The 18,487-nt window shown below is 48.8% G+C and overlaps 1 long non-coding RNA gene across 2 annotated transcripts in view; it reads right to left on the bottom strand.

Moving 5' to 3' along the window:
- Window positions 1–18,487, bottom strand: part of LOC129556643 (uncharacterized) — a 78,062-nt gene that overhangs the window by 9,108 nt on the left and 50,467 nt on the right. Inside the window, exon 2 of one of the 2 annotated variants that reach the window (XR_016038851.1) lies at window positions 10,895–11,069. The exons of the other annotated variant lie outside the window; for it this stretch is intronic. This is a non-coding gene — a long non-coding RNA (uncharacterized LOC129556643). The remainder of the gene's footprint in view (window positions 1–10,894; window positions 11,070–18,487) is intronic. 2 annotated transcript variants of the gene reach the window in all.

Raw genomic sequence — 18,487 nt, 5'->3', positions numbered from 1 at the left:
GTCCTGAGACCAAACAGGTTGCCCCGAGAAAAAGGAGGATGCAGCTGCTGCTTCAAGATACAGCATCACTTCCTGCCCAAGTGTGCAGCCTGTTGTCTGTCCCATGGACTTCAGACTCACCAGCCCTCACAATCGGGCAAGCCAATTCTTTAAAATAAATCCGTATCAACAGCTGTGTGCACAAGTGCTCAGTCGCTTCAGTCGTGTCTGACTCTTTGTGACTGCATGGACTATAGCCCACCAGGCTCCTCTGTCCATGGGATTCTCCAGCAGCAGTACTGGAATGGGTGGCCATGCCCTCCTCTAGGCGATCTTCCCAACCCAGGGATCAAACCCAAGCCTCCTGTGTCTCCTGCACTGGTAGGTGGGTTCTTCACTGCTGAGCCGCCGGGGAAACCATCTATGGCTGTCTGTATGGATCTTTGGCTGTGTGTCTGTATGGATCTTTGGCTGTGTGTCTGTATGGATCTTTGGCTGTGTGTCTGTATGGATCTTTGGCTGTGTGTCTGTATGGATCTTTGACTGTGTGTCTGTATGGATCTTTGTCTGTGTGTCTGTATGATCTTTGTGTGTGTCTGTATGGATCTTTGGCTGTGTGTCTGTCTGTATTGACCCAGCTTTGCTACATCTGTACATCATCTCTCTCTGGATAGCTGCATCCATGTCTGCATCTCTCCCGTTCATCCTGTTTCTCTGGAGAATCTGACTGACTCAACGTCTGAGGGAGCATCACCCAGCTGTGTGTCCAGCCATGCAGGAGTCCAGGTGGAGAGGCTTGGCCCGGGTCCTGCTCTGTTAAGAGGCTGGTTTATTAGACTGATGACAGTCGTGGGGCACCAAGGTGAGTGCAGGGCCTTGCACGGGAGAGACAAGCAGGTGACCAAGCCTAGAGTTACTGCTTAACTCTCCTGGCGCTAAGGGGACTCACGAGATACGGTGCTAAGTCACGAACCCCACAGCTTCCTTCCTCCTGGTTTCATATAGCTTGTCCTCAGCCACTTTCTCACACTATAGTCGCAGTGCAGAAAAGCCTGGGGTAGGGGGGACATGAGATGGAGGACGGATGGACGTCTGTATGAGAGTCTCCGAAGAGCCAGGACTAATCTATGCAGTCTGTACACACGCATGCAAATATCTGTACCTGTCTATGCCAATAGCCACGTTATATACCAGCTCCTTTTTCTTCAGGAAACCTGTGTTTGCTCTTACGGCCTTCAGCTGATTAGACGTGGCCCACCCACAGAGCAGAGAGTGACCTGTTTTACTCAAGTTAGCTCATCAGAGAGGTCAACATCCACAAAGCATCCCAGGGTAGTATTTAGATGAGTATTTGACCAGACAACTGGGCACCATGGCCAAGCCAAGTTGATGCTGACGATTACCCCTCTGGACATCCCATGAATTCAGACCCAAGACAACCAGGAAGCTGGTCAACCTCACTGTGCAACCAGGCAAGAGGCCGCCTCCAGAAGCCTCAGTTATCCCATCCTTCAGATGGGAATGAAAGACCTTCCTTAGAACAAGTGTTGACAGAAGTAAGGAGGTGCCCTGAGGGTGGTGGATTTTGTTATTGCCTCAGCTCGTCCACTGCTCTGGGGGTGGTGAGGTCTTGGAGGAAGAAAAGGAATTAGGGGGCTGCTGTGGGAGGACTCTGGAGGAAAACGATTTCTGTCAGAACCCAAGGTGGTGGCCACGCCAACCTCCGCTTGGAAGGCAGACTCCTGCTGAGATGTGCCCCCGGGGAGTGGCCCATGCTCAGGGGCTTCAGTCGTGTCCAACTCTGTGCAACCCCGTGGACTGCAGCCCACCAGACTCCTCTGTCCATGGGATGCTCCAGGCAGGAATACTGGAGTGGATGGCTATGCCCTCCTCTAGGGGATCTTCCCGACCCAGGGACTGAGGCCGCGTCTCCTGCATCTCTGGCCTGTCCCACTTTGTCACAACTCCACAGTCTACGGGGCAGGCTGCCGATTGCCATGTGAGGCAGTTGGCCTCTGCCTGTGGAGGAAGGCTTCTCTCCATGGAATCAGTTAAAGCCGAGGAGGCCGCTCTGCCGGCCAGTCCTCCTCTCCCGGGACTCACACACAGCCTCCTTGTTACTCCCACACTCGCCTGGCAGGAGACAGTCCTGTTTAAACTTGAAGTCCTTTCGAGGGACCACTGGTTGACTGCAGCTCAGTGTTCTCCTAGGAAAGTAGGCCTACAGACTAGATCCTGTCACAGCCCATCCAGGTCAGTAAGAAGGAAAACCAAGAGAATCCGAAAAGCAAACAAGAAAATAAAACTCCGCTGCTTCAGCCCCCTTGACTAGTATCAAAATAACAGGTACGGATGAATTCCTGGGCTGACGCACAGCCCACGACGCCCAGAGCCTCACGATGTGGGGCTGAGGTCACGCCAGGGCCTCATCCCACAGAGATCGCAGGTCAGAGTCACGTTTCTCTGCTGTTATGTAACTGCTTTCCCTTAAAGGATCACTTGTCCTCCTCCAAGAACCAGCAACCCCGCTTCTTCTCATGGTGCCAGAGCTTTTTCACCAGCTCCACAACGCACGCATATAGATTTCACGTGCACACTTTCGCTACTTTAATTGATGACAGAAATGGAAAACTGACTTCCCTTTGTGACCGCATTCAAAGGCTTCCCTTTGCTTTCAGTTTTCTGGATATTTCGTCTGATTATAGAGTAATTCCGAGCCCAAATAATATCATCCATCAGGGAGATGAAAGGCATAGCTCTGAAATTCTACAGAGGGCCCATTTCAGGACCCTGACACTGATCTCTCCTCTTCGGGTTAGTTGAAAACAATTCTTGAAAAAACATTTCAAAAAGAAACTTCTTCTCTTCCCAGGGATTTCAAACAGGATGTTATTACTGCTTGCTCTATTACATTAGGAGACCTTTATTAAAACCACCTTTCTCTGGCCGTTTCAAACAGAGAGGCACGTAGTGATTTTGGCAAACACAAAAACGCTTCTGCAGTGCTGAACAGAGATACATGTGTGCTTGTAACATGAAGCATGCGTACTGTGTTCTGAAATATCTGTCCTCTTTCTATACCTTATTCTCTTGGTTTCATGGGAAAATAAGCCTTTAATCAAATTGAGATTTATCTTCAAACCCTTGGAATTCCTATAACAAAAGGGGGCATTGACTCACCATTAGCCAGACAATTTCCACCTTCAATTCCAGGCAATTCAGCATCCACAGCTGCTTTATTAAATTCTACTTTTACTACTCTGGTGGTCGACGAGGACTAACTTCATTAACTAATTTATAAATCAAGATTTCAGACTGTGCGACATGGCTCTGATTAGGCTAAAGAGAGCTACAGAGCAGGCGTGCGTTCCCTGGGATCCTAGACCTCACCTGGATGTGTTCATCAATTTTTCAACATTTGCTCCCTGTGTTGGACACACAGCTGTGCTCTTCAAGGGTCCCTGCCGTGTCGAGACACTTACCCCTGTATCAGTTATCAGCTATCAGTCAGCAGTGTCCAGTAAGAACCAACCACAAAACAGTGAAGTGTAAAAATAGAGGCTTATTTTGGGCACGATTCCGTGCTTTTGTTGGTCAGTTGCTAATTTGTGTCCAACTCTTTGCAACACCATGGACTGCAGCACACCAGGCTTCCCTGTCCTTCACCGTCTCCCCGAGCTTGCTCAAACTCACGTCCATCGAGTCGGTGATGCCATCCAACCATCTCATCCTCTGTCATCCCTTCTCCTCTCGCCTTCAGTCTTTCCCAGCATCAGGGTCTTTTCCAGTGAGTCAGCTCTTCGTATCAGGTGGCCAAAGTATTGGGGCTTCAGTTTCAGCATCAGTCCTTCCAATGAGTATTCAGGGTTGGTTTCCTTTAGGATTAACTGGTGTGATCTCCTTGCAGTCCAAAATACACTCAAGAGTCTTCTCCAACACCACAATTCAGGAGCGTCAATTCTTTGGTGCTCAGCCTTCTTTCTGTATGGATGTACATGACAACTGGAAAACCATCTCTCAGGGAAATTTGTGACTTGTAGAGCAGTGTGTGTTGGTAAAAATATTTGTTTTAATTTTGAGCTGAAATTCCACGGACCACACTTAACCTTCTTGAATATAATAGAATTCTGCATCCATGAGCATAAAAATCCCAACCTTGGAAGTCAGCCTTGAGAAAATTCTTCATGAAACAAAAATGTCCTTGGTCTCCTTTACTTCAATTTTTGACACCTGGATCATCAAAAAAGCAAGAGAGTTCCAGAAAAACATCTATTTCTGCTTTACTGACTATCCAAAGCCTTTGACTGTGTGGATCACAATAAACTGTGGAAAATTCTGAAAGAGATGGGAATACCAGACCACCTGACCTGCCTCTTGAGAAACCTGTATGCAGGTCATGAAGCAACAGTTATAACTGGACATGGAACAACAGACTGGTTCCAAATTGGAAAAGGAGTACGTCAAGGCTGTATATTGTCACCCTGCTTATTTAACTTATATGCAGAGTACATCATGAGGAACGCTGGGCTGGAAGAAGCACAAGCTGGAATCAAGATTGCCAGAAGAAATGCCAATAACCTCAGATATGCAGATGACACCACCCTTATGGCAGAAAGTGAAGAGGAACTAAAGAGCTTCTTAATGAAAGTGAAAGACGAGAGTGAAAAAGTTGGCCTAAAACTCAACATTCAGAAAACAAAGATCATGGCATCTGGGCCCATCACTTCATGGCAAATAGATGGAGAAACAGTGGAAACATCGGCTGACTTTAATTTTGGGGGCTCCAAAATCACTGCAGATGGTGACTGCAACCATTAAATTAAAAGACACTTACTCTTTGGAAGGAAAGTTATGACCAGCATAGACAGCGTATTAAAAAACAGAGACATTACTTTGCCAACAAAGGTCTGTCTGGTTAATGATATGGTTTTTCCAGTAGTCATGTATGGATGTGAGAGTTGGACTGTAAAGAAAGCTGAGCGCCAAAGAATTGATGTTTTTGAACTGTGGTATTGGAGAAGACTCTTGAGAGTCCCTTAGACTGCAAGGAGAACCAACCAGTCAATCCTAAAGGAGATCAGTCCTGAGTGTTCATTGGAATGACTGATGTTGAAACTGAAACTCCAACACTTTGGTCACCTGATGTGAAGAGCTGACTCATTTCAAAAGACCCTGATGCTAGGAGGGATTGAAGGCGGGAGGAGAAGGGGACTACAGAGGATGAGATGGTTGGATGGCATCACCAACTCAATGGACATGGGTTTGAGTGAACTCCGGGAGTTGGTGATGGACAGGGAGGCCTGGCGTGCTATTGTCCATGGGGTTGCAAAGAGTCAGAGATGACTGAGCAACTGAACTAAACCGAACTGAACTTTGACACCTTGGTTTTGATTTCAATACAAGCTTTGTGGTTCACTAGGCTCCAAAGTGGCAATTGATAAATTTCTAGACGAGAACAGCAAATAGTGGTGTTTCCATTTCCAGTAGATGGAGCAGCATCGAGGGATGAAAGCCCAGTTTCATTGAATGGCTTAAAAAAAAAAGCAGGCGCCCTATTTAACAACATAGAAAGGAGATACGGTAGCTTTATTTTCAGCTTACTACAATAGAACTTGGGGAAATATATACATTTCTTTCCTTTCTAAGTTTATTTGGCTGTGCTGAGTCTTTTTAGCTGTAGCGTGTGGGATCTAGCTCTCCTATAAAGGAATTGAAGCTGGGGCCCCTGCATTAGGAGCTTGGAATCCTAGCCACTGGACCACCAGGGAAATCCCTTGTCTTTTTCTTCTTTTCTTTAACATCAGCATTTCTTACACCCAAGCCCAAGTAGCAAAGTTATCTTTAAAAATATGTAGGGTGGGAAGTAAAGAACGTCTGTACGTGTGACCACTAGTGGGTCCCATGATGCTGTAAGAAGTCAGGGTGCCTAAGGAGACAAGAAAATACTTCCAAAGGTGAAAACGAGCTTGGGGGATACCGCCATCGAGTGTGGTTCCAGCAGCCCCCACCTCCCTCAACTCCAGCGCAGAGATAGTTAGACGGTATTTCCCCGATGGTCTGTCACTTGCCTTTGCTCTCTTTCCACACTGGCTTTAAGAGAACTGAGTGTCTTAAATCCTTTAACCTCGATCTTTCCTCAAAAACAGCCAAGAGGCACATGAAAAGGTACTCAACATCTCTGATTATCCGTGAAATGCAGATCAAAACTGCAATGAGGTATCACGTCACACAAACCAGAATGACCAGCATCAAAAAAATCTACAAACAATGAATACTGGAGAGGGTATGGAGGAAAGGGAAGCCTCCCTCACTCTTGGTGGGAAGGCAGATTGGTGCAGACTGTGGAAAACAGTATGAAGCTTCCTTGAAAAACGAAAAGTAGGAAGATCATATGATCCAGCAATCCCACTCCTGGGCGTATACTCTAAGAACACCACGGTTCGAAAGGGGACGTAGACCCCAGTGGTCACGGCAGCACTGTCTACAATAGTCAAGGCATGGAAGCAGCCTCAATGTCCACCAAGAGAGGAGCGGGTACAGAAGATGCGGGGTGTACATAATGGAAAGCCACTGGGACATTAAAAAGAGTGAACTAATGCTTCCGTGGGGTCTCAGACAGTAAAGAACCTGCCTGCCATGCGGGAGATCTGGGTTCAATCCCTGGGTTGGGAAGATCCCCTGGAGAAGGGAAAGGCTACCCACTCCAGTGTTCTGGCCTGGAGAATCCCATGGACTCCATAGTCCATTGGGGTCCCAAAGAGTCAGACATGCCTGAGCGACGTTCACTTCACTTTCACTAATGCTATCTGAGCAACATGAACGGAACTGGTGATTAACGTACTAAGTGCCGCAAGTCAGACAGAGAAAGATAAATATCATGTTATTGCTTATATTCGGAATCTAAACGAAAATGATACAAATGAACTCATTTACAAAACAGAAACAGACTCACAGACAGAGAACAAACTTATGGTTACTGGGCAAGTAGGGAGGGAGAGGGATAGATTGGGAGTGAAAAAAAGAGACGAGGATAATATGAAGGGAAAATGGAACGCTCCACCACCTCCCAGCCAGGTGCTGCATGGAGGCTTGTGTGTCCAGCTCTGGGGATGCTACACACCCCGCATCTGCCAGCCCCACGGGGTAACCCTCATTGCAGGACTAGACGGACGAGGGACAACAGCTGCAGAGATCGGACCGTAAATACAGACAGAAATGAAACGGGCTTTCTCCTCTCGGCTGGAAAGAAATATCCGCGTTCCCGCCTCTGGAAAGAGCTTTCCGAAGATCCAGTGGTTCTTTGCAGTCAGCCGTGTTCTGTGTCACCTATTGGAAGGCCAGGCCCCCGTGGCCAGGACGGCAGGGAGCTGGGGCCCTGATCTGGAAAATTCAGGAGAGAAAATGAAAACCTTCTCTGCTGCGAACTGCCCACATCATTTAGGAGCAAGAGGAAGGTGTTGTCTGAAATAGCCAGGAAATAGACACAATTTCCTTCTCCCCTTTGCCAGTAAAGATCTGGCGAGACTGGGCTCCAACAGTCCGTTTTTCATCCCGGATTAAAATAGAACAAATTGACACAAACAGACGACTGTCAGGGAATGAAGGCAGACATTGTCTCCTTCGAAGCTGATGGGAAGGAGAGTTCGATAATTGAAACAGCAGAGCTTCAGCTGTACCATCTCTGCTGTCTCCTCCTTAAGCGCAGAGATGCATGGGCACCTGCCACCCCCTAAGTCTGATTCTGAAGTGACCGTCCTCTGGCTTTCTCGGTGTGTAGGTTTTTAGCTCCGTCTTTTCCAGTGTGGTCCCTGCAGAAAGTCATGCCAATGGGTTAGCGGTAAACTTTTCTCTGCCATTAGGTTCTCTTCCCTGATCAGCCTGTCTGGATCCTGGAGGTGCCTCCTCCACGTGAGACGGGGAAGCACTTCCCAGGGTGTGTTTATTTGTTTTCATCGGTGATGTTTCCCTGTAACACCTAACAACTCTCGATATCATTAATATCTCCCAGGAAAGGACATTGCAAATGCTATCACCAACTGCAGCTTACAATGCTTGGAATGGAGATACGGTATACAGATTCAGAGAAAAATATGAAGCGATATCTGGCTGCAGGTGGATTTTATGACGCAGTCCCTGGGCCTCTTCAGTCAGAAGGAAGCCGAGACCCAGAGCTATCACAGCCAGCTGATTTGTCACATGGATTCAGTTAGCCGGATGTGCCCTTGGTCCACGCTGAGTTCTAAGGACATGGGATGAAACTTGGGGGTCACTGTGTTGGTGGGGTGGAGGCTCGGGGATGCCCACCTCCCTGTGCAGAAGTTCTGCTTCATCCTGAACCCAAGATGGTGCAGGGGTGGGGACCACAGAGGATGCACCGTGGAGGTGGGTGATGGGGAGGGTGCCGGGTGGGGGCGGGGAAGGTGGAAGGCAGGGACACCCCTTCCATGGGAACACAGCCCAGTTCTCCTGCCCAGCATGTCATGGTGAGAGGGAAGTGACAAGAAGTTGAACATGAAGTGTGTTTGGTATGAGTTTCAAATGAGGACACTCAGGCTTCTCTTCTTAAAGGAAACACGACCAGGCTAAGATGACCAGGGCGCGCAGTCTCTCAATCGTGCTCACCAACTCTTTTGCCACCCCGTGGACTGTAGCCCGCCAGGCTCCTCTGTCCATGGGATTCTCCAGGCAAGAACACTGGAGTGGGTTTCCATTTCCTCCTCCAGGGAATCTCCCTAACCCAGGGATCAAACCGGGGTCTCCTGCATCTCCGGCATGACAGGCAGATCCTTTATCACTGAGCCGCATGGGAAACCCTTAGCTAAAATGACTAGTTATTCTGAACATGTGAGTGAGATGTATGAAAACACAAAACATGCTCGCGAACCCAGAGATCCACTGCCTTGGTGAGGTCACATCAGTTCCCACAGGGTTTAGGACCACGTCCCAGCACTGAGTCAGGAAGCAGCGGGAAGAGCTGGGCAGTGGCTGAGTCTTGGGGCCCCGTGTGCTGCTGGAGAAATTTCAGACAGGCGTGTGCCTTTTATACTTTACGGCGCATGCCCTCTAGATGGGCTTTCCAGGTGGTTCAGTGGTAAAGAATCCGCCTGCCACTGCAAGAGATGCAGGAGATTTGGGTTCGATCGCTGGGTCGGGAAGATCCCGTGGAGAAGGGAACGGCACCCCACTCCAGCGTTCTTGCCTGGGGAATCCCACACACAGAGGAGTCCTCTAGGAAGTCCCCAGTTTCGAGAGCGCGTGCAGCCCCCGACAAAGAGCTAAGGCGCCTCTTCTGCCCCCGGAGCCCAGGCCCCTGCTCCTCCACAACCCGTCAGCAGCCCCCCGAGCACCGAGGTGCCATCAGAACATGAGTCAGGGCTCCCAGCGGCTCCGCTGACACGTCTGACATCTCATATCACAGGGCTGTGAGACCCTAAAAGCCTTCCACAGCGGTGCCAACCAGCTGAGAAAGGCACGTGCCTCGTCCTCGTCGTCCTGTATTTGATCAGAGATGAAAGCAGCCCATTTTGAAAGGAAAATGCATTAAAACATCTGATTCCTGGGATGTATTAAAGACAGCAGAGTCTAACGGAGATCAAGGGGAAAGACGTAACCAGTCAAGAGGGGAAAGCACTTTGTTTTAGGAGGAAAATCAAGAGTCAAATGAGACTGGTGATGCCTGTACAAACGTGTGCCATTTCCAAGGCGGTGAAATATTACATAATCCGAGAATTTCAGTGCTGAAGGGATCTCAGAGCCATCTGGGTCAAGACCTGTATTTACATGTTGGGAATATAACCTCCAAAAAGCTAAGGACAGTGCTGAAGATCTTTAAATATATCTGCACGGAAGAAAACCAGAAAATGACAGTTTTTACTTTCCTGGCTCTAAAATACATGTATTTCGTTATTGTTTCTTCATTGCATCCCACTCCCATTTATTTAGAACCCATTGATTAGAAACTATTTTGGATACTCAGAAAACAAATCACTGATGATCTGAAGGAACTGAATCTATTACTACACCACTAATTTACACACTGTTCCAGGCTTATAGCTCTTGTTTGTGTTTCTCAAAAGGTAATTAAAAGGAATGTCTTTCCCTGGTGCATAAATTTAACATCAATATATTTTTAAAGTCCTAAATGAAGAGTTTGGAATATCAAATCTGCTTGTGTGATTTAGATATTCAAGATGCAATTTTGTTTTCAGAGTGCAAAATGACTAGTTTGCAAGATAACCCGTATGTGCTTTTAGTAGTGTTAAGGGGAAAAGAATGAAGAAGACGGTCTTTGGATGCACAACACCCCACAATGGACTTTCTCAACCTGGAACGCTGACTCAGTGGCTCAGATGATGGTCATCAGGGCTGCCTGTGTGCTGTGGGGTGTTTAGCAGCCTCCCTGGATGCCCCTGCAAGGTGCCGGGGCTCCCCTCACCTCCACCGTGAAGCCAGAACGTCTCCAGGCATTGCCTGGTGTCCCTGGGGAGGGCAGGGTGCAGTCACCCCCAGCTGAGAACCATGGACCTGGAGATAGGGACATCTAGAAACTGGTGCAGGTAAAGCAAGAATTCCTAAGTAAACAGCTTTAGTATACAGATCTTACTTCAGCGGAAGCTTTGGAAGGCAAGGGTAGGTATGACCAGTCGAAGAGAGAGTAGTGGTATGTGACTGAGTCTTGGGAGAATTTGCGCTAATAATACTACCAATAATAACTGAGTTTTAACGCCTTATCTGAACAGGGTCCTTTAATCCGACCTGTGGCCCTTTGTGGGGGCAGTAATTTTTATCCGCACTTTTCAGATGAGGAACAGCAGCCTTAAAGGAGGGGGCAGGGGTGGTAGGTATGGGAAATGGAGGACCTGGCCTGGAGCCGAGGAGCCCTCAGCTCTCGGTTCTCTCCACCCCCGAGTCTCACCGAAGCCGTTCTTCTCCTAGAGGTCATCTCTACAGCATGTCCTTGACCAGACAGCTCCGGATGATGCTGTTTTGTTGGTCTGTCTGTTATTTTGACCAGCAGTGTTGACCTAGGCCACCTCTTTGCTCTGTCTTCACCTCGGACTCCAGAGAGCTTGAACATGTTAGTCATCACACTGTAGATGAAAGCGGGGTGCATTAAGAGGGCTGAATCTCATCTCCCCAGAACTCCCCCGAACCATGCGTTCCTACGACTTCAGCCAGGGAGCAAGGGTCAGTTAGAAATGGTCTGTCTCTTTTGTCTTTATTCAAAGTGAAAAATAGATCAGTCTCTGAAATGGAAGACTTAGGCCCTTGAAGGCCCGAGGCATCTGCAGCTCCCGCTCTTTAAAATCTTGACACCCAGGCAGCGTCCAGCCCCAGACAGGAGCGGCCACAAGGAAGCCAGAGCAGCTGGCAGTTCTGACCCATCACCAGCTTCCAGAGGACCTCAGGATGCATAAGCATTAACATTATAAATGAATGTCAATAAACACTGCATGTGTGTGATTAATCTCACGACAGCAAAAACAACTATAGGAGCTCGTTTCCGGATCAGACGATTGTCTGAAGCTGAAAATAATACACGTTGCCCACGAGGAACTATAAAGCCAGCACGTACATAGAGTCTTTCGTGTCTGTCTTCGTTCATTAACACTCTAGAAATGATGGGAGGTGAGGGATGAAGAAACAAAAATGCAAAACGATGACCCCATGATAGAAATTAACCAGTGAGCGTGACCTAAAGTATACACTGACTAAATCCTGACATGGCTCATGAGTGACTTAAAGTAAATCCTGACACGGCTCGTGATGTTTACAACTCTGAGGGTACGTTTTCTGAGACACAGAGTGCTTGACTCTTGAGACAGGCAGGGGCAAGTCAGGTAGGGGCCGTGTCCTCGTAAAACCTATAGTTCAGCGAGCAAGGTGGTCAATAAACGGGTAAGTGAGTTTTTGAAAAGTGAAGCTCTAGTACGTACTATGGGGGAACAAAAGATGACCATAATAGAGGATGGGACGGGAGTACGTTTTATGATACAGGCATGGGTCGTATGATCCATTGATCCACATCATATGAGGCATATGATAGAGGAATAGCACTTCCAGAAGTGAGAGTTAAGATGAGAACTGTGGGTATTAAGATCCCGCAGGGGAGGCGGGCAAGGGTAGAAGAGCTCATACAAAATTCTGAGCAGGAGGAGTGGGGTGCGGCTGGGAGAAGGTGCGCTTCATGAAGGCAGGCGTGAGATGAGGGTGACTGATAGAGGTGGCCAGGGGCCTGGTCTGGTCGGCCAAGGAAAGAACTTGGGTTTTCTTGCAAATGTGCTGGGCAGCCGTTGGGATCAGCTGGAAAAATGGACCAAGGAAGGCAGAGGGACGGAAAGCCCTGTGGCGCAGCCGGGACTCTCTGGGACCTCGGTCAGATCGTGGAGCCGGGAGCCCTGCCTGCCTCGGGAGGGCGTGCACCCTTCAGACACGCGACTCCCGTGAGCACCGGACGTCCTGTGACGGGCGGGGGCCCCGGTGTGTGCACCGCGGCACCAGGTGTGTGCCCGCTGCTCTCTGCGGGATGCTCCCTTTCACCTTTCATGACCTTGGAGCGAGCCTACCTTTGACAGGTGGGCGGCACCAACGGTTTCCCACCGAGCAAGACTGGAGGCTCTGCCTGCACATGACCTCCCGATAAGCCCCGGCCCAGGCGACCCAGTGTCAGCAACCCGCTACCTACAGTCTAGCAAAGAGAACAAGTTAGCTACACGAGACATCTGTCCCCTTGGAGAAAACACAGTCATGATGCTTAGACGGGGCGAGTGACGGAGGCAGAGCGCGCGGCCCTGGGGACGAAGAAGGATTCAGCTCCGTGCGGCCGGGAGGGGCCGGCATGATGCGTCTCGGGTGGCCTGCGGAGCAGCCCCGAGAACGGTGCCGGGGCCAGAAGCCAAGAAGAAACGGTGGCTTCCGCCAGCTTCTTAATCAGGCAGCTTTGACGCGCTCCCCCACCCCCACCCAATGGCTGTTTTCCAAAGCTGCTCTGAAAGCGCGACCCGAGTGGATCCACGATGTTTCAACACGGACAGAAGTGAGGCCTCAGGCTGAAGTCAGGCGCTGGCACGTCAGCCGCGCTTCTCCCCGCCGTCTCTTTCATCCTCAGACGCGCTCGTCTGCAAGAAATTAAAGGCACGCGCACACGGGCGCCCGCGCACTCCACACACGGGAGGGGCACTCGAGGCACAGTGATGTCATTGAGAAGAACAGTCATAAACAGGAGGAAATGAGAAGAAAGCAACAAGGCCCTGAAAAAAATCTGACAGATTTAATCGGGAAAAATAGAATATTCTCCGGGCCCCGTTACAAAGAGCCCTAGTGCCAAAAACAAACAAAAAAAAGTGGCAGAAATGGAATCATAAAAATGGACGTGGGAAGGGGTGACAGATATACAGATGAAGCGGGGATGGATCCGGACGAAACCGGGAGCCCCAGCAGAATTCAAATGAGAGATTCAAGCCTAACGCAAGAGACGTGCCAGATGCGGAGAGGAGCCGCGCAGAGACGGAGTGACTGACTCTGTCCGCGCGGCACTGCCGGCAAACACGCGCGGCTCCCAGGCACATCCTGGGACCTCCAGGCATCTCAGCTCAGCTCATCACGTGCTCCTCTCTCTGCCACCACGCCTGTCTGTCACAGAGTCGGGATCCTGAAGACGTGACAAACCACTGACAATGACTGCTCATTTCATAGACACGCGTACCCAGCCTGCCCTACTAAGCAGACAGAACCGATCATTCACGTAATACAGACAGGGATCAGACAATTTGACTTCCCTGTTAGAATACTTCTCATGCTCACGGATAGATGGGTTCTTGACAAATTGCTCGTGGCAACACGCATTTAGCAATATCATGAATGTCTGTGTCTTGTGAGAAACCTTATCCTCCTAATATTTATTAGAGCATGCCTTCAAAAAGCTTCATAATCAATTACCTAATCTATACCGGGAAGGACTGATGCTGAAGCTGAAGCTCCAATACTTTAGCCACCTGATGCGAAGAACTGACTCTGGAAAAGACCCTGATGCTGGGAAAGATTGAAGTTGGGAGGAGACGGGGACGACAGAGGACGAAATGGCTGGATGGCATCACCGACTCAATGGACATGAGTTTGAGTGAACTCCGGGAGTTGGTGATGGACAGGGAGGCCTGGTGTGCTGCAGTCCATGGGGTCACAAAGAGTCGGACACGAATGAGCGACTGAATTGAACTGATACTGGGGAGAGGAAAGAAGGATGCTGGGGCTCCAACCTCCTTCAAACACATCCACCAAATTATGGCCCCCTTGAGGAAGTACTACGAGGTGCCAGACCTCTGCATGCATTCTCCGTCTATTTTAAACAAATATCAATAGAGTGGTCTCTCTACTCAAGCACTACAGTGAACTTACCCTAGTGAAGTGTTTTCCAGCTGGCACTAGTGGTAAAGAACCCACCTGCTGATGCAGGAGACATTAGAGATGTGGGTTTGATCCCTAGGTCAGGAAGATCCCCTGGAGGAGGGCACAGCAACCCACTCCATTAATCATGTCCAGTCCCCTAGGAAGTGGCAGAGCTGGGTCTCAAATCCATGCTGGTCTGCCAACAAAGCTCTGCTCTTTCAACAGTGCATGCCCACTTCCTGTGTTGGTGGAAGGCAGCATCTTCCAACAGAGCCTCTGCCATGATGGAAACAGTCTGCGGTTCTGCACTGATCAAGATATCTTAACCACAAGTAATAACTTTAAAGACAAGGATACCCAGCATAGGGAGCCATGGCAACCCTGGTTGTCGCCAACACAAGGAGAAACCTGGGGTGGGCGAGACTGCCTCCACTGCACAACACAGCTGCTGCTGCTCCTGCCCTTTCCCACTACAAGACTGCACCATCATTCCCCTGAAATCAGGTCATCATTTAGCTTTTTTAAATGTCTCAGGTCTTTGGATCCCCAAGTGCCATCTTCATTTTGAAGTGTATATTTACTTTCACACGAGTCGTCCATGAAAACCATCTGAAGAAAAACTACACAATACAAAAAAGAAAAGGAGACATAGCAACCCAATCCCATTACCTTGTCTCCTGGCTATCTGCCCATGGTCCTTGTGCCTGTTTGCATACCATGTGGCCATCTTCTCTCTTTTTAACTTTCTAAAAATTAGATTACTCGCAACATCTCCTTCTGGATCCTGCCCTTCTTCTAATCAACTGTTCATGAACATCTTGAGAAACACAGAATTATTATAAATACTTTCCTCAATTTTCAAAATATGTCCAGGAACATGGAGGTGGTGGTTTAGTTACTAAGCCATGTCTGAGTCTTGTGACGCCATGGACCCATCAGGCTCCTCTGTCCATGGGATTTCCCAGGCAAAAGTCCTGGAGAGGGCTGCCGCTTCTTCCTCCAGGGGATCTTCCTGATCCGAGGACTGAACCCATGTCTCCTGCAGAGCATGTGGTCTCCTGCATTGTCGGCGTATTCCTTACCACTTAGCCACCAGGGAAGCCCATCCAGGAGCATAAAATTACTTAAATTCTTACACGATAGTCTCTTTGCTAGATGGTCACTGGTTTATTTGTACAATCCCTTATTTGGGGAACGTTGGGCTACTTCTAAGATTTTGCTATCTTAAGTGACAGTGGAATAAATTCTGTGTACACATTTGTACACTGAATTCTCTCCGTTTGAAAAAGTTCTCCAAATAAAATTGCAGCATTAAAAAAACACACATTCTTAAGACTTTTGACTGCAATCACTGAATTGTCCTCTCAAAAAAAAAAAAAGCATCACTCAACACTGAACTACAGACAGTTCCTGCAAAGGCGTTCCCTGCACTGAGTCTTTGAGTCACTCTGTAATGTCCCGCTCTAACACTCACAGACAGCCAGGACAAAGCTTGCAGCTCATCAGTGTAACAGCCTGTGAATATTTGAAGATGGTTAGCAACCTTCCCGAAGTCTTAAATAGTTCACATCCATTGAACGATCACCGTCATGTGAACGGGCCTTAGTCCAGTTTGTTTATGCCCACATTAAAGCGGCAGCTGTAGTTGTCCAGTCGCCCAGTCGTGTCCAACTCTTTGAGACCCCATGGATGGCAGCACGTCAGGCTTCCCTGTCCATCATCAGCTCCTGGATTTTACTCAAACTCATGTCCATCAAGTCGGTGATGCCATCCAACCATCTCATCCTCTGTCGTCCCCTTCTCCTCCTGCCTTCAACCTTTCCCAGCATCAGTGTTTTTCCCAGTGAGTCATCTCTTCACTTCAGGTGGCCAGAGTGTTGGAGTTTCAGCCACAGCCTCAGTCCTTCCAGTGAATATTCAGGGTTGATTTCCTTTAGGATTGACTGGTTTGATGTCCCTGCAGTCCAAAGGAAGTAGTGCCCAGATTCAAATTGCAAAATCAAGATAATAATAACCATCATTCAATGTGCATTGACCTTGTGAGATGCCCTTGTAAAGGGTTTCAGATTTGATTTGAGCTTTTGACCCCTCCTATGTGAGTGATGCTCCCTCCTATGTGGGAACCCCATGCCCCAAGGTGACTGTATTAGGAGGTAAGGGTTAAATGAGGTCATACAGATAGGACCCTGACCCCACAGGATTAGTGTCCTTACAAGAAGGGACAGCAGCTCCCTCTGCCAGGGTAGGACATGGTGAGAAGACAGCTGTCTATCTACACACCAGGAAGGTTGGTCTCTCCAGGAACCAGCCAACTACACTTTGATCAGGGACTGCCAGCCTCCTGTGGCTCCAGGCACCCAGACTGTGGTATTGGTTACGGCAGCCTGAGCAGACTGAAGTAGTGCCATTCATGCTCAAAGCATCTCGAAAGGTAGACACCAGCTGTCACCCCCATTTAACAAGGGGAACTGGTGCACAGAGAGGCTGAATAACTTACTTAACATCTTCACTCGGCCAGGAAGGAGTAGAATAGGGATTTGAGCCCAGGCAAACAACCTCTGGAGACATGGCACCCCTCTCCAGTGTCTTGGCTGGGAAATCCCGTGGACAGAGGAGCCTGGTGGGCTACAGTCCGTGGGACCACAAAGACTTGGGCATGACTCTTTGAGCACCAACAGGCTCTGGAACCCACACTCTTAAGTCCCTCTTATCTCCAGGCACAACCTCTCTGATCAATATTCAGATGAGGGCCTCCCTTGTTCTAAAGTTAAACCTTGATTAATGCAGCTGAGTTTCTCTCAGCAACATCGCATCACTTACATGGTTGGCATTCTGTCTTCTAAACCCTTTGAGTTCTATTTCACAGAAGCTTTAGTTCAGCTCTGATTCTCCCACCCCTGAGATACGTCTGGGATTTTTAAGAGCAGATGCACTTATCACAGGCCTTCCTAAGTGGCGCTAGTGGTAAAGAACCCGCTTGCCAAAACAGGAGACATAAGAGACGTGGGTTCTATCCCTGGGTCAGGAAGATCCCTAGGAGAAAGAAATGGCAACCTATTCCAGTTTTCTTGCCTGGAGAATCCCCATGGGCAAAGGAGCCCGGCGGGCTACAGTCCAATGGGTCGCTAAGAGTCAGACACTACTGAAGCAACTTAGCACGCATGGACACACTTATCACAGTTGAATTCTATGCAACTACATCACCCCACATTTCAATATATCAAGACCTTGAGGATCCTGGTTCAAAGCCAGCGCCCCTCACAAGTGTTGTGCTTTTCACAAAGTAAAGAAGCCTGCTTTATGTGGAGGACATATACCTTGAAATGCTTTGCGTATTTGTCAACATTGCTGAACGTTTCCATGCAAGTCATTGGTTAATAGATGGGACCAGCAGGAGAAAGCTGGAAGAGAAAATGGAAAACTTCTCCGTCAGTGTTTTTGCAACTTTTAAATCCATGCTCCCCTTTTAAAAATACTGCACACACTTCTTTGCCCCTCATCCTTCTTGTCACTGAAGGAAAAGAAATCAGCATTATTTTTAATAAACCATGCTTTACTTTAAAAGAGAAAACTCTGTGTACTCAAACTATGATAAATGGCACCATACGTAAAACAAAGACTTTATTGCGCTTTGCTTTCTATTTTTGCACTATGAAAACAGTATGTACATGTTTTCGTTTCCAGATATAAATACCACATGCACCGCCTCCTCCCTGAGATCCAGTGTTTTCGCTTAAACGGGGGCGGGGGGCTTCCACCCCGCCGGCATGCACGCCCCACCCTGGCCCCCTGCCTGGTGCTGAGAACAACACCCCCGAGACTGGATATCAGGGGTCCCTGCAGAGTGCCCCCCGCCGTAACACTTGTGGGGGTTACCAGCTTCATTCAAGAAGCCCAGCCCTGAGCATGGCTCCCAGTGAGGCAGACAGTCACCTGCTGGAGACTTCACCCTGTCCCATCTGGGTACTCACCAGGCCCGACCCTCCTTCGCTTCTGAGGTCAGCTGAGATGGGGCACGTTCGGGGTGGTTGGGCCATAGGCTGGACCCTCTCTTTGGTGAACTCCGGCTCCTTCTACTGCTATACCGTCCCTTTCTTTTGTTTCCAGAATCCTCATGCTATAC

This window comes from Moschus berezovskii, chromosome 13 (assembly GCF_049115385.1).
Source record: "Moschus berezovskii isolate FMDL1 chromosome 13, NW_MosBer_1.0, whole genome shotgun sequence".
Classification (NCBI taxonomy): Eukaryota; Metazoa; Chordata; class Mammalia; order Artiodactyla; family Moschidae; genus Moschus; species Moschus berezovskii.
The sequence above is the reverse complement of the archived record's forward strand: the minus strand, read 5'-3'. Positions and strand labels throughout refer to the sequence as shown.